This window comes from Jatropha curcas, chromosome 6, assembly GCF_041381405.1.
Source record: "Jatropha curcas cultivar XTBG-Jc1 chromosome 6, XTBG_Jcur_1.0, whole genome shotgun sequence".
NCBI lineage: Eukaryota > Viridiplantae > Streptophyta > Magnoliopsida > Malpighiales > Euphorbiaceae > Jatropha > Jatropha curcas.
The window spans coordinates 19,992,616-20,006,789 of NC_143156.1; positions in this window are offsets into that span (position 1 = coordinate 19,992,616).

Below are 14,174 nucleotides of genomic sequence, written 5' to 3' on the forward strand. Positions count from 1 at the left end.
CATTTCTGGAGAATACCCGTGGTGGAAGAAGTTCCTATAATGCCTTGGTTGGATATAGTCCCTACTTCACTAATACTGTCTGTTTTCGGTTTCTCAGCTTACGAGATTCCATCACATGACTTCGGAGCTGATGTCGTGCCCCTGCAACCGCTTGTAGATTGTGCAATGAGTACGGACCACACTAGCCCGTACTAGTCTTCACTTGTTTGCTTTTGCATTATTAGTCAGTACTTGCTACTTAATGAAATCGATGGCTACAGTAGCCTCAGGCTGGTGCCCATAGTCGAGCAGATGGCTAGGCGTCAAATGCCATTTCCACTTATTTTGGCTGAAACATTTATTTGGCTGGGAGAGCATGCTCGGGACCCTAGCTCAGTACTTGGTCCGATGGGAGTCCACTTCTTCTGCAAGTAAATGCATTTTTCTTTTTTCTTGTACTTTCTCTTTCTTTATTTTATATATATATATATTATTATATTATATATATATATATATATATATATATAATATATACATATTATATATATACATATATATATATACGCTTTAACTTTTGCTTAAGCCTCCCTTTGCTTTATTTTATATATATATATATATATATATAAATATATTACATATATATATATATACATATATATATATACGCTTTAACTTTTGCTTAAGCCTCCCTTTGCAGTTTTTCGACTTAACTAGCTTTTCTTTTTTATTTAATTGATTTTTTTTTGTAGTTGTGGCCTTTGAGAAGCTACAAGTGATGGACCCATCATTGGACCATCTGATGTTCGATTATAGACTGTAAATCTATGTCCGTCGTCAGCACCATTTGACTGGCGAGACTGTCAAAGACTGGACTGCTATTTTTCAAGATCTTACCTCCAAGGAAGTCAGATGGACTTACCCCTGGTGGTACATAGAGCGAGTCAAAAGTTTCTTCTTATATGCTTCCGTGTGCCCCTATGTGGCTTGACCATAGTGGTGGCTTATTATCCTAATCGAGTAGCTAGGTAACACGGTCCTCACTAGGCTGTCCCTGATTACACGCGATTCGAGGCCAGCCTTATTACCCATCGATTTCTGTCTCGCTTTATTTCCAGTTGGCCTAGTCGCACAACTGTACCCATTTTTAATGTGGTTGATACTTCTTCCTTAGACTTGTACCACTCTTAACTGCAGGCTTATTCTAGAGTCAGTGCTTATTCGAGGCGGCTCATCTGTTGACAGCTAGATTTCTGTTAGGACCCAGCATGTAGATGCCTCCTATCCTGCTTTTTAATGAAATGTACTAGAAATTATTGATAGTAAAATTATATGAATGTATACACTTATTATGAATGAAATGTCTTTTTGCTTGAAAATGCTTGATATAGCTCTTGCTATTCTATTACATCAAAGTAAATTCACAACATTTGCATGTTAACATAAACCTAGTACAACACGCTTTAAAGTTAATAAGAACACAAAAGGTGAATTTATTAATTGGGCTTTTCCATAAACATTTCAAGCTATATATAAAATTTCTTCAGCCTATTCGAATTGATAGGTTCGGTAAATTCATTGCCTTCCATATCTGATAGCTTCACTGCACCATTGGAAAACATTCTCTTAATAAAAACGGGCCTTCCCCAGTTAGGCTTGAACTTCCCCCTTGGGTCATGAGTGTTTGGCCGCATATGTTTCAAAACCAAATCCCATACTTTTAGTAGCTTCAGATGAACTCTTTTGTTGAACTGCTTGGCTATTCTCCTTTAATAAAGCTGATCCATGAATCTGGCATTAAGCCTTTTTCCATCTAGGAGTGCTAATTCTTGATGGTGATTTTTTGCCCATTGACATTCTGAAATCATAGATTCCATCATTATGCGCAAGGTTGCACTTCTATTTTTGTTGGTAGTACAACTTCCATTCCGTAGACTAGAGAATAAGGGGTTGCCCCATTCGCAGATTTGGCTGTGGTCCGATAACCCCACAAAGCATACTGAAGCTTGCTTGCCCAATCATGATGGTTTTCTACCATTTTCCTCAATCTCTTCTTGATGTTTTTGTTTACAACTTCCACTGCACATTTGCTTTGGTTTGTAAGGTGAAGATTTATGATGTTCAATTCCATACTTCTCTAATAGAGTCTTTTACTTCTGCTTGAATTGAACTCCATTATTTCTCACTATATGATGGGGGATTCCATATCTGCGGATCAGGTTTCTTTTCAATGAATTTAGCCATTTCCTTGGCGCTAATGTTTTTAAAAGATTCTGCTTGGATCCATCTTGAAAAATAGTCCACTGCAACCACTATAAACTCGTGTCCATTAGAAGTAGGTGGTGAAATCTTTGTCAATGATACCTATTCCCCCAATCTGCGAAGTGCCCATGGCGAAATAGAAGGATGTAATTTTGAAGGTGGATTGTGATTTAGGTCTCCGTGAATTTGACATTCCAAGCACCTTTCACAAGAGAAATTACAATCTCTTTCCATTGCCAATCAGAAGAAACCCTATCTGAGAATTTTCTTAGCTAGCACTTTTTCATTCATGTGGGTGCCGCAAACCCCTGCATGAATCTATTCCATAATCCCTTCAACTTCTTTCTTCGATACGCATCTTAACAATATCCTATCTAACATTGTTTTGTACAACTGGCCATCCAAGACAGCAAATTGTAGTGCTAGACGTTGTATAGCTCTTCTATCGTCTCTAATAACTGAATCGAGGTATACCCTTTTAGTCATCCATGGTTCAATGATCTGTTGTAGTGTATGACTAAAAGGGTGTACCCCGATTTAGTGACAGCAGCAAAATCTATCGGCGTGATCATCATCTTGCCGAACGGCAGATGGAATGTATGTGCGGTGTCCATCCACCGCTCCATAACGGCCAGTATGCTAGACGGTAGAGTCCGCTGATAGGCTTTTTTGCAGTGTACGAAATCACAACAAGTAATAAAGAATGAGTAGAGTATCGTTCCAAGAGGATTGTATACCAATTATCAAAATTGTGTTAACCTACTATTATTTAAACGATAATAAGAAGAATATAATCTAAGAATTTAAATTAAAGAAATAGAAGAGAATAAAAAAAAATCAAGCAAGAATATTTGATGAAAAGAAATCAAGGATTAAAAGCTACTAGGGATTTTGACTTCACTTAGTTCTATCCAATTTATTGTATTAGTTTGATAATCAATTTTAATTGTTCAAGTAGGAAGAACAACTCTAAAATCACTAAAAAGCTCTCCCGATGTATTGCTAGCTATTTTTAACCTAGTCTAATTACCTATCTTCCAATAGCGTAATCAAACATGAATTAAATCATTAAGTTTTATGGTTTGTTTGTGAATTCATAACCTAAGATAGTTAACTTATGAAAATCCCCATGAGTCAAACCATATAGATTCAGCATCAAGTTATTATTCTCATGTAATTTATTGCCTTTTTCATATCAAAAACCCTTCTCTCGATTAATGAAATAAATCAATCTAGGGAAGAAATTCTGTCTGGAAGCATTAAGTTCGATAATAAATTATACTTTGAATAAAGAAAAGCAAATCTAATGTTATAAATTGGAATAGAGATTAAGCTACATTAAATCCCTAATATGATAATTTAGTTCAACATAGTAATTAAATAAATTCAATTAAACTTATAAATAATCTCATAAAGAATAATAAAAAAAAAGAGTTTAAAAATAAAACTAGTCAACAATGAACTTGAGCGGCTTCCTTGAATCTTGACACCAATCATGAGCACTTGAAATCTTAAAGAAAGAAAACTAACTAGAGCACAAGAGACTTCGAGATAAAAAAAGACTCCCTTTAACGTAGTTGATCTGTAACGCCCTAATTTTTCTGTGTCTGAAATAGTAGTTTAACCGGTCTGTGAATAGTACGAATGATCCGGGAGTCATTATTATTTTGGTCCGAAAAAGTTATGATATATGTTTTATATTTTTTTTCAATATTTTGGAGCATGTATGCATGGTTTTTATGGGTAGAAAATAAGTAATGAATATTTTTGGAGAATTTAAATAATTAGTAAATAGTGAATTATGGTGTTATGGTGTTATATTAATTAAGGAAATTTGAGGAATTATTTTTGAGGATTAAATTTGAGAATTTTGTGGAGAAAAACAATATTTTGAAGGAATTTAGTTGGAGAATATTTTTAGCCTTTAGATTAGATTACTATTGACTAAATCCTAGCCGTCCAATTATAGGAAAAGACCAAAACACCCTCAGTTGCTTTATAAAAGTCAACCTCAATTATTTGAGCAACCACTTTCTCTTCTTCTTCTTCTTTTCAACGCCAACTTCCTCTCCTTCTTCTCTTTGTTTTTCTTCAACTTCTACTTGCTAAATCCACCAAATTCACCTCATCCAACTTGATTTAAGTAATTAATCTTAGAGAGTGAAGCTAGAGAAGTGATTTTTTGTGACTAATTTCAAGAAATTTGGAGATTTTCCTACTTGGGTCAAAGGGTGGAGAACCTTCTACCAAAGAGAAGGGCAAAGCTAAGCCTTAAAGAGTTTGATTTAAGCTTGTTAAAGCTTGTGTTTAAGGTTAGTGTTCATAAACACACTTACCTTGTTTGTTTGTTTTTTTTTTTATTTGTGAAGTTTATGCTACTTTGTGAAAATTGGAAATTTGGTATGAAATGATTTGTTTATTGAACCTTAGTTATACAAATGTGTTCTTGGGTGTTTCTAAGCATACCTATATTTTGAATTGATGAGTGTTTAGTATGTGGTAGAAATCTCTCCCTTATATCTTTTGTCTTGCATGTTCTTTTTCATGGTTAAAGTAAGCTGAAATTGAGAAAAATATGTTATTGGGTGAGATTAAGGACTATTTTTCGATCCTTTTTATTTTTCCATTTGTATCTGAGCCCTTCATGAAAGTTGTAGGTCTACTTCTTAGCTTTCCAATCCATCCTCTTGTGTCCAATTTGGACATATATAGCTCAACTTATGGCTGAAACACCCAAACTGACTCTAAAGGAGGAAATTCCTCCCCTTGGTTTTTCATTAAGAGGCCGAACCACCCTAGGGTGGTAATGCTTACTTAATTTCTTTTTATGATATGCTATATATATGATATAAGTATGATTATTTTGATTACTTTCATATGTTTAAAGTTTATGAAAAATGGATACTTAAAATGTATGTGTTTTGAATTTTAAATAAGGAAAGTATGATTTTATATAATAAGAAATTACTTATGATAAATTTCATTGTGACTTTAAGAAAGTTTTAAAAGAAAATGAATTTATGAGAAATTTCCTATGTTAAGTAATTATATTTAAGTATGAAGTTTTCATGATTTACTTAAGTTCTAAAGTAAGCTTCCATTACGATTTCAAAAAGACTATGGAATAAGACAAGTTTTATGAGAAGTGTTATGAATTAAGAATTAAAACAAGGGTTTTGGGCTCTAATATACTTGGTGTGAATTTGATGCATGATTTGATTTTATTATGTAAGATGTTCGCGACCTAAGGCCATTATGAATAAGTTGGCGACCTAAGGCCAATATGAATAAGATGGCGACCAAGGCCATTATGAATAAGATGGCGACCTAAGGCCGCTATGAATAAGATATGAAAATCTATTTGCTTCTCTTTCTCCTAAGTGTATACGAGCCCTTAGAAAATATTTTTAAGTCAATTAAACGAATGAGATTACAATATTTTAGCAAACCTTACTTTGGAATTAATGATTATGTTATCAAATGAATTTTCAAAGCATGATATTTCAGTACATGGTTTTAAAATAAATAGTATATGTACTGGTATAATAAATGTTCAAGTAATGAATTTATGACTTGGAAGAATTAAATTATTTATGTTATTAATTATAGTTTATTTGATATCTCTTTTGCTATAAATGTAAATGTATGTTGAAATTTAATGATTTTATGATTGTAAATAATTTTATGAAATTTGTATTTTAAGTAAGTTGCCATCACATCTTTGATAAGTATGTGAATTATGAGCACCATTGAGTTTTATACTCAGCGCGTTGATTTTATCATGCGCAGGTTAAAGACCGTGGTTGCTGCTTGAAAACTAGAAGAGTAGCATCAGAGCAGAAGAGACTACTGTGGTAGTAGTAGATTGAGATTTATGTAATTAAGAATTATGGCATGTGTAATTATTACATTTTCAGAGATTATGTTATTTGAATTATAACTTAAGCATGTAATTATCAATTATGTTGGCGTATATATTTGGAGATAAGCATAAGATTTATTAAATGATTTAATATAAAATATTTTAAGATAGTTGGTATGATTAGTTTATTAAGACTTGATATATATAATGAATGCAGTTAATTGATAAATATTAAAATGTTATTGAGGATTTATATAGTTATGAAGGTATAGAAGTGTTGTTGTGTTATTATGATTATTTGGAGATGTTGGGAGTTTGGAGTTTAATTGGGAGTGTTTTGTATTCACATGTTTGGCGAGCTTAGTTTTTAAAGGGAAATTGTTACAATATTTCTATACGATTTTTCCCAATCTATATAGAAAAAAAAAAAGATGAAAACGAAATGAAATGATATTATAAAAAAATTATTACTCGATAAACTTGTGAATACTCAATTACTTCTAATTCATAATCTAATTTTCTGATCTATATGTTAAGTTAGGACGGTATCTTCGGCACCGAATGTGGCATCCGCCGTCGGGTCTCTCGTGACTAGGCAGTGGGTGTTACACATGTAACATCCCTTCCCGGTCCACCCGTTAACTCAAATGAACCGAGCCGAGACGTTACAAACTGGTTAACTTTATGGTCTGACATGCTGAAATCATAATGTATATTGAATATAATATCATGCTGATGTTGTTTACAATAATAATGTAATTTATATTTACAAGACATGATACTAGTGTCAAATGAAATGGGCCCAACTGTGTGCCCTGTACAAGCCATAAAAAGGGTAGACAAAAGATACACATCCAAATGAGTAGCTACCCTGAAGACTGAGTCTTCTACAGATGAACTGCAGCAGTTGCAAGCTGACTCTCTACGGTCCAATCTCAAAACCTGCGAGTTAAATAGGTAACTCGCTGAGCAAATAAAGCTCAGTGGATATCTCAACATATAAAGAAACAATTAAGCACATACATAGATAAAAATGAGCATGTAAATGCATATGGATAACTAAACATATAAGCGCATATAGCATGATCCTTTCCTTATACCTTGATTATCTTTCGTTGAAATGTTATGTCAAGATATTTGTATGGCTCCATAAGGTTATAGTGAAACCGAAGTGATAAGAAAAACTGTATGAAACTGGATGAATACTATATACTTGGCTGCTATGGCCCATATATATAATCATATCCACTCAACGGCCTGTAGCCGGAGTACCAAACTGTATGGGGTGCAGATCTGCTATCCTATGTCGCGACATAGCCTTATCTACATGGTTTCTACCGAACCTCAATGGAGCATAATGTTGGTATGTCAATGATATAACACAACATCATATTCATAGTTCATAACTTCATAAATCATAATGTTTATTTGATTTCACATCATTTGTATGCTTGCATGTTGTTTTGATACATGATTTAATGTTGTATTTTTGTTGTAAAATGATTGGAGGCATACAAGTTGAGCAAAGGAATCCAATTGCATAGAAAATAAAATCCAAAAATGCATGAAAACACAAGTCGCGAGCGCGCCTTACAAAGTCGCGAGCGCGTAATGCACACCTGAAGGTCAGTGAGTTTCCAGGTGAAAGTCGCGAGCGCGCAGTGCAAAGTCGCGAGCGCGTAAAGTGCAAAATGAGAGTCAGTGTGTTATCCGGCATAAGTCGCTAGCGCGCAGTGCAAAGTTGCGAGTGCGTAAAGTACCAAATGAGAGTCAGAGAGTTTCAGGTGAAAGTCGCGAGCGTGCAAATGAAAGTCGCGAGCGCGTAATGTGCAAAATGAGAGTCAGTGAGTTTCAGGCACAAGTCGCGAGCTTGTCATGCAATTCGCGCGCGCGCGTCGCGTTTTCGAGCCTGCACAGTCTGTACTCTTTTGGTCATATCTCTCATTATACAACTCCGATTTGGATGATTCAAAAACCCATGTAAAGATAACACATAGAGGAACAAATAACTCTTCTATAACACTTCCTAATTCCATCATTAAATGGGGTCAAAATCAAGATGAAGCTACTGGTAAAATTTCCAGTAAAACCTGTTTCAGCATAAACTCACTATTTACTTCATTTATTCAACTCCTCCCCTGTTTTCTCACCATGACCAGTCCTCCCACTCAACATAAAGCTATATTGTCTCATTAGCAACACACCACACAAATTCTCATGCAAAGAAAATGGTAAATGAAAAGAGATATCAAACCTTTACTCCAAAAAGCTTGAGCTCTTCTTTAACTTCTTTTTTCTACTACCTTTGAACTCCCTTCTCCTATACACATCATAATTCTTATAACTTATCTACAATATAGCTCAATTAGAGGTTGAATAATATAAAGCTTCAAGAAATTCTACTTACTTGGAGAAAATTGAGGTTGCCTTAAACTACCATGAAAATGGATGGAGAAAGGAAGGAGATGGAGAAGATAAAGATAAGAATGAAAATGGTAAAGTGAACTGGTTATTACGGGTAGGCCATCAAAATATCAATGAATTTATGTGAAACTTCCTAAATGGTACCTCAAGTGGCAAAAGGCTATAACTTAATACCCAAGCTTGATCTTTTAATGCAAATAAATCTTCACCCATATGCTTTGATCTTTTTCTCTCAATCAAGTAAGTCCACTTATAACCCCATTCTACCCCAACTGGGTTTGGTTTGGCCCGACTCAACTCGACTCTATGAAATGACTTGACTCAGTAGGATGTCACAGTTCTCCCCTCCTAAATAAAAACTTCGTCCCGAAGTTTACCTGTTGTGAACAATTGCGGATACTGTTGTCGCATGGTGTCTTCAGATTCCCAAGTTGCTTCTTCTGTCTTATGATTCCTCCAAAGAACTTTTACCAATGCTATTTTCTTATTCCGTAATTATTTAATTTCTCTGGCTAAGATCTGAACTGGTTCTTCTTCATAAGTGAGATCCGGCTGAATTTCAATCTCTTCTGCTAATAACACGTGTGATGGGTCTGATCGATACCTTCTTAACATTGATACATGAAAGACATTATGAATCCGATCTAAGGTTGAAGGTAACGCTAGGCGATAGGCTAATGGTCCTACGCGTTCAACAATCTCGTATGGACCAATGAACCTAGGGCTAAGCTTACCCTTTCGTCCAAACCTTAGGATCTTTTTCCATGGTGAAACTTTCAGAAATACCTTATCACCAACTGAGTACTCAATATCCTTTCTCTTTAAATCAGCATAAGACTTCTGTCGATCACTTGCTTCTTTCAGCCGTTTTCTGATGATTTCCACTTTCTCTTCTGTTTCTCTAACCAAATCTGGACCCAAAATCTTCTTCTCACTCAGTTCTGTCCAACACACAGGTGTCCTACATGGTCTACCATACAATGCTTCATATGGTGCCATCTTAATGCTCGATTGGTAGCTGTTGTTGTAGGCAAATTCCATGAGAGGTACATATCTGTCCCAACTGCCTTCAAATTCTATCACATATGATCTCATCATGTCTTCCAGGATCTGAATGACTCTCTCTGATTGGCCTTCTGTCTGAGGATGAAATGCAGTGCTGAAATGCAATTTTGTCCCTAATGCTTCCTGCAATTTACCCCAAAACTTCGATGTAAACCTTGGATCACGATCAGATATAATGGATGATGGAACTCCATGTAGTCGAACTATTTCGCTAACATAAATGTCTGCTAACTTGTCCAGAGAATAGTCCATCCGAACTGGTAGAAAGTGTGCAGATTTAGTTAATCTGTCCACGATCACCCATACTGCATCATGCTTCCGCTGCGTTTGAGGTAATCCAGTAACAAAATCCATCGTGATCTGATCCCATTTCCATGTTGGCACTGTTATTGGATGAAGTAACCCAGCTGGCAGTTGATGTTCTGCTTTTACTTGTTGACATGTCAAACATCTTGTTACAACATTTTCGATATCTTTCTTCATGCCCGGCCACCAATAGCCTTTCTTCAAATCTTGATACATTTTGGTACTACCTGGATGCATTGTATATGGACTGTTATGAGCTTCATGCAGAATCTTTTGTCTAAGCTCCCCTATCTGTGGTACAATAACTCTGTCTTCATAGAATAAGACTCCACTGTTATCCAATCTGAATTTCCCACCATGATCTTCCTGTACTTGTTTCACCCATAGTGCTGTTTGTGCATCTTTCTTCTGTGCCTCTGCAACTTCCTGAACCCAAGATGGCTGTACTTGCATCTGTGCTAGAATAACTCCCTGCTGTTGTAACTCTATGCTAATTCTCATTGCTCTCAAAGCAAACAATGATTTCCGGCTAAGGGCATCAGCTACCACATTAGCTTTGCCTGGATGGTAATTAATGACATAATCATAATTAGCCAGAATCTGCATCCACTTCCATTGTCTTGAATTCAAGTCCTTCTATATCGGCAAATACTTTAAACTTTGATGATCTGTGTAAATGTAACACTTTTCACCGTACAGATAATGCCGCCATACCTTGAATGCTAGAACAATGGCTGCCAATTCTAAATCATGGGTTGGATAATTCAATTCATGTGGCTTCAATTGTCTGGAGACATAAGCTACCACTTTTCTGTCTTGCATGAGTACACATCCTAACCCAATATGAGAGGCATCACTGTAAATCTCAAAGTCTTTACCTGACACTGGCTGAGTCAACACTGGTGCTTCAGTCAACTTTTTCTTCAAAGTGTCAAAACTCTGCTGACATCTATTATCCCATTGGAATACAACTGCTTTCTTCAATAATCTTGTTAAAGGTGATGCAATGATGGAGAATCCCTTTATGAACCTTCTGTAATAGCCGGCTAAACCCAGAAAACTTCGAACTTCTGTGACATTTCTGGGTGGTCTCCAATCAACAATAGCTTCAATCTTATGAGGATCCACTCTGATACCCTCCGATGACACCACGTGTCCTAAGAAAGAAACTTCTTCCAGCCAAAACTCACACTTACTGAGCTTGGCATACAGCTGTTTATCCCTCAGTGTCTGAAGTACAATCCGCAAATGTTTATCATGTTCGACCTTATCTTTGGAGTAGACCAGAATGTCATCTATAAACACCACCACAAACTGATCCAGATATGAATGAAACACGTGGTTCATGAGATCCATGAAAACCGCTGGTACATTTGTGAGACCGAATGGCATGACTAAAAATTCATACTGACCATATCGGGTCCTGAATGCAGTCTTAGCGATATCTTCTTCCTTTATCCGCAACTGATGGTATCCCGACCTAAGGTCGATCTTAGAAAACATACCTGCACCTTTTAGCTGATCAAACAAATCATCGATTCGAGGCAATGGATACTTATTCTTGATTGTCAGTTTGTTCAGTTGTCTATAGTCAATGCACAATCTGAGTGATCCATCTTTCTTCTTTACAAATAATACCGGTGCTCCCCAAGGTGATACACTGGGTCTGATAAAGCCTTTATCCAATAACTCCTGTAGCTGAATCTTTAACTCTTTTAGCTCTGCTGGTGCCATTCTGTAAGGTGCAATTGATACTGGTGCTGCTCCAGGATAGACATCTATGGTAAACTCCACTTCCCTCCTTAGTGGTAACCCTAGTGACTCGTCTGGAAATACGTCTGGATAATCACACACTATTGGTATGTCTTGCACTTCTGACTGTTCTTTCTCTGCTTGTAATGCACATATCAAGTATGCTTCACAACCCTTCTGAATTAATCTCTTTGCTACCATGGCTGATATCACATTACCCAGAAAATCTCGCCGCTTCCCGACTACTGTAATCTCTTCCCCTGCTGTTGTATATAATGTCACCCTTTTCTTTGCACAATCAACTATAGCCTGATGTCTGGATAGCCAATCCATACCCAGAATAACATCAAATTCTCTAAATGGCAACTCCATCAAATCTCCTGGAAACTCTTTTCCATGAATAACAATTGGACATCCTTCGACCACTGTATGAGTTTGTACTACATCTCCTAATGGATTAGTAACCAACATACCCTGACTCACATATGCAACTTCTAACCCTTTAACCCAAGGTTTAGGTACACTAATGTATGAATGAGATGAGCCAGGATCAATTAAAGCATAAACTGTATGATCACCTAAAGAAAACTCACCAACTATTACATCTGGAGCTTCCTCATCTTCCCTGGTTCCCATCGCATAGACCCTGGCTGGACCTCTTGTATCGGGTCTGTCTACAGTCTCTGACTGCTGTCTCTGCCCTCCGGAGCTCTCACCTCTCCCTCTGCCTGCTATGAACTGTATAGGAACTTTTGCCCTCTTCGGACAATCCTTCTTCTGATGGTCTGATGCTCCGCATATCCAACATTTACCAGTCACCAACCAACAATCTCCACTATGCCGTCTGCCACAATGCTCACAAGGTGGAAAAGTATAACCGGCTGACTCTGCACCTCTACTGGTGCCTCTACCAGTTCCTCTGCCTGAACCTCGACTACCACCAGCAGAACTAGCCACAACTGATACCGCTGGTGCATTAGCAACCCTAGCTGCGCCTTGGCTAAAGGGAGGTCTAGAACTAGCTGAACTACTAGCACCTCTGAATCTCTTGCTTTCTGACTGATATGCACTGGGTGCACTCTGAGTTTGGTCTCTCCTCTGCTGAGACCGTTGGTGTCTGGTACGCTGACTGGCCTGAATTCGCTCTACCTCCTGAGCTGCCTCTACCAAAGCTGAGAACTCTCTGAATCTGGAAGCTACCACTCCCATTTGAATCTCATCGTTTAGGCCTTCCTGAAACTTTTTACACCTCTCGGCTTCTGTAGCCACTATCCCCTTACCATACCTGCTGAGTCTGGTGAATTCTCTTTCATATTCTGAAACTGACATTCTGTTCTGTCTCAGGTATAAGAATTCTTTCCTTCTCGCATCTAGGTAAGCCTCTGTGATGAACTTTTTCTTGAATTCATCCAAGAAGAATTGCCATGTACGCTGCTCTGCTGATACCCGCTGCTGAACAGTAGTCCACCATGTGTATGCCTCATCTATCAGCAATGATGTGGCACAAACCAACTTGTCCTCTGGTGTACACTGTAATTGTTCCAGAACTCTCGATGTCCCATCTAACCAATACTCAGCTATTTCTGGACTATCATCCTTGTTAGCACTGAATTCTTTCGCCCCATATTTCCGAAGCTTCTCTAGTGGGGGCTTTCTTTCTCTTTCTACTACTATTGGTGCTTGAGGTATCACCCCTGCAATCTGTCGAAAAGTATCCGAAAGTTGCTTTAACAACACCTCTTGACCTGGTGCTATTGGAGCCTCACCCTCCACTGGTCTGGAGGCGTGTGACTCGCTCTCACCTTCCTGTGACATCCTCCTAAAAGACAACAACTGCTTAGTTCATCAGGGTAGTCATGGCATGTACACTATACTGACTTATGCATGTAAGCCCGGGGAAACTAGACCTAGGGCTCTGATACCAAAATTTGTAACATCCCTTCCCGGTCCACCCGTTAACTCAAATGAACCGAGTCGAGACGTTACAAACTAGTTAACTTTATGGTCTGACATGCTGAAATCATAATGTATATTGAATATAATATCATGCTGATGTTGTTTACAATAATAATGTAATTTATATTTACAAGACATGATACTAGTGTCAAATGAAATGGGCCCAACTGTGTGCCCTGTACATGCCATAAAAAGGGTAGACAAAAGATACACATCCAAATGAGTAGCTACCCTGAAGACTGAGTCTTCCACAGATGAACTGCAGCAGTTGTAACCTGACTCTCTACGGTCCAATCTCAAAACCTGCGAGTTAAACAGGTAACTCGCTGAGCAAATAAAGCTCAGTGGATATCTCAACATATAAAGAAACAATTAAGCACATACATAGATAAAAATGAGCATGTAAATGCATATGGATAACTAAACATATAAGCGCATATAGCATGATCCTTTCCTTATACCTTGATTATCTTTCGTTGAAATGTTATGTCAAGATATTTGTATGGCTCCATAAGGTTATAGTGAAACCGAAGTGATAAGAAAAACTGTATGAAACTGGATGAATACTGTA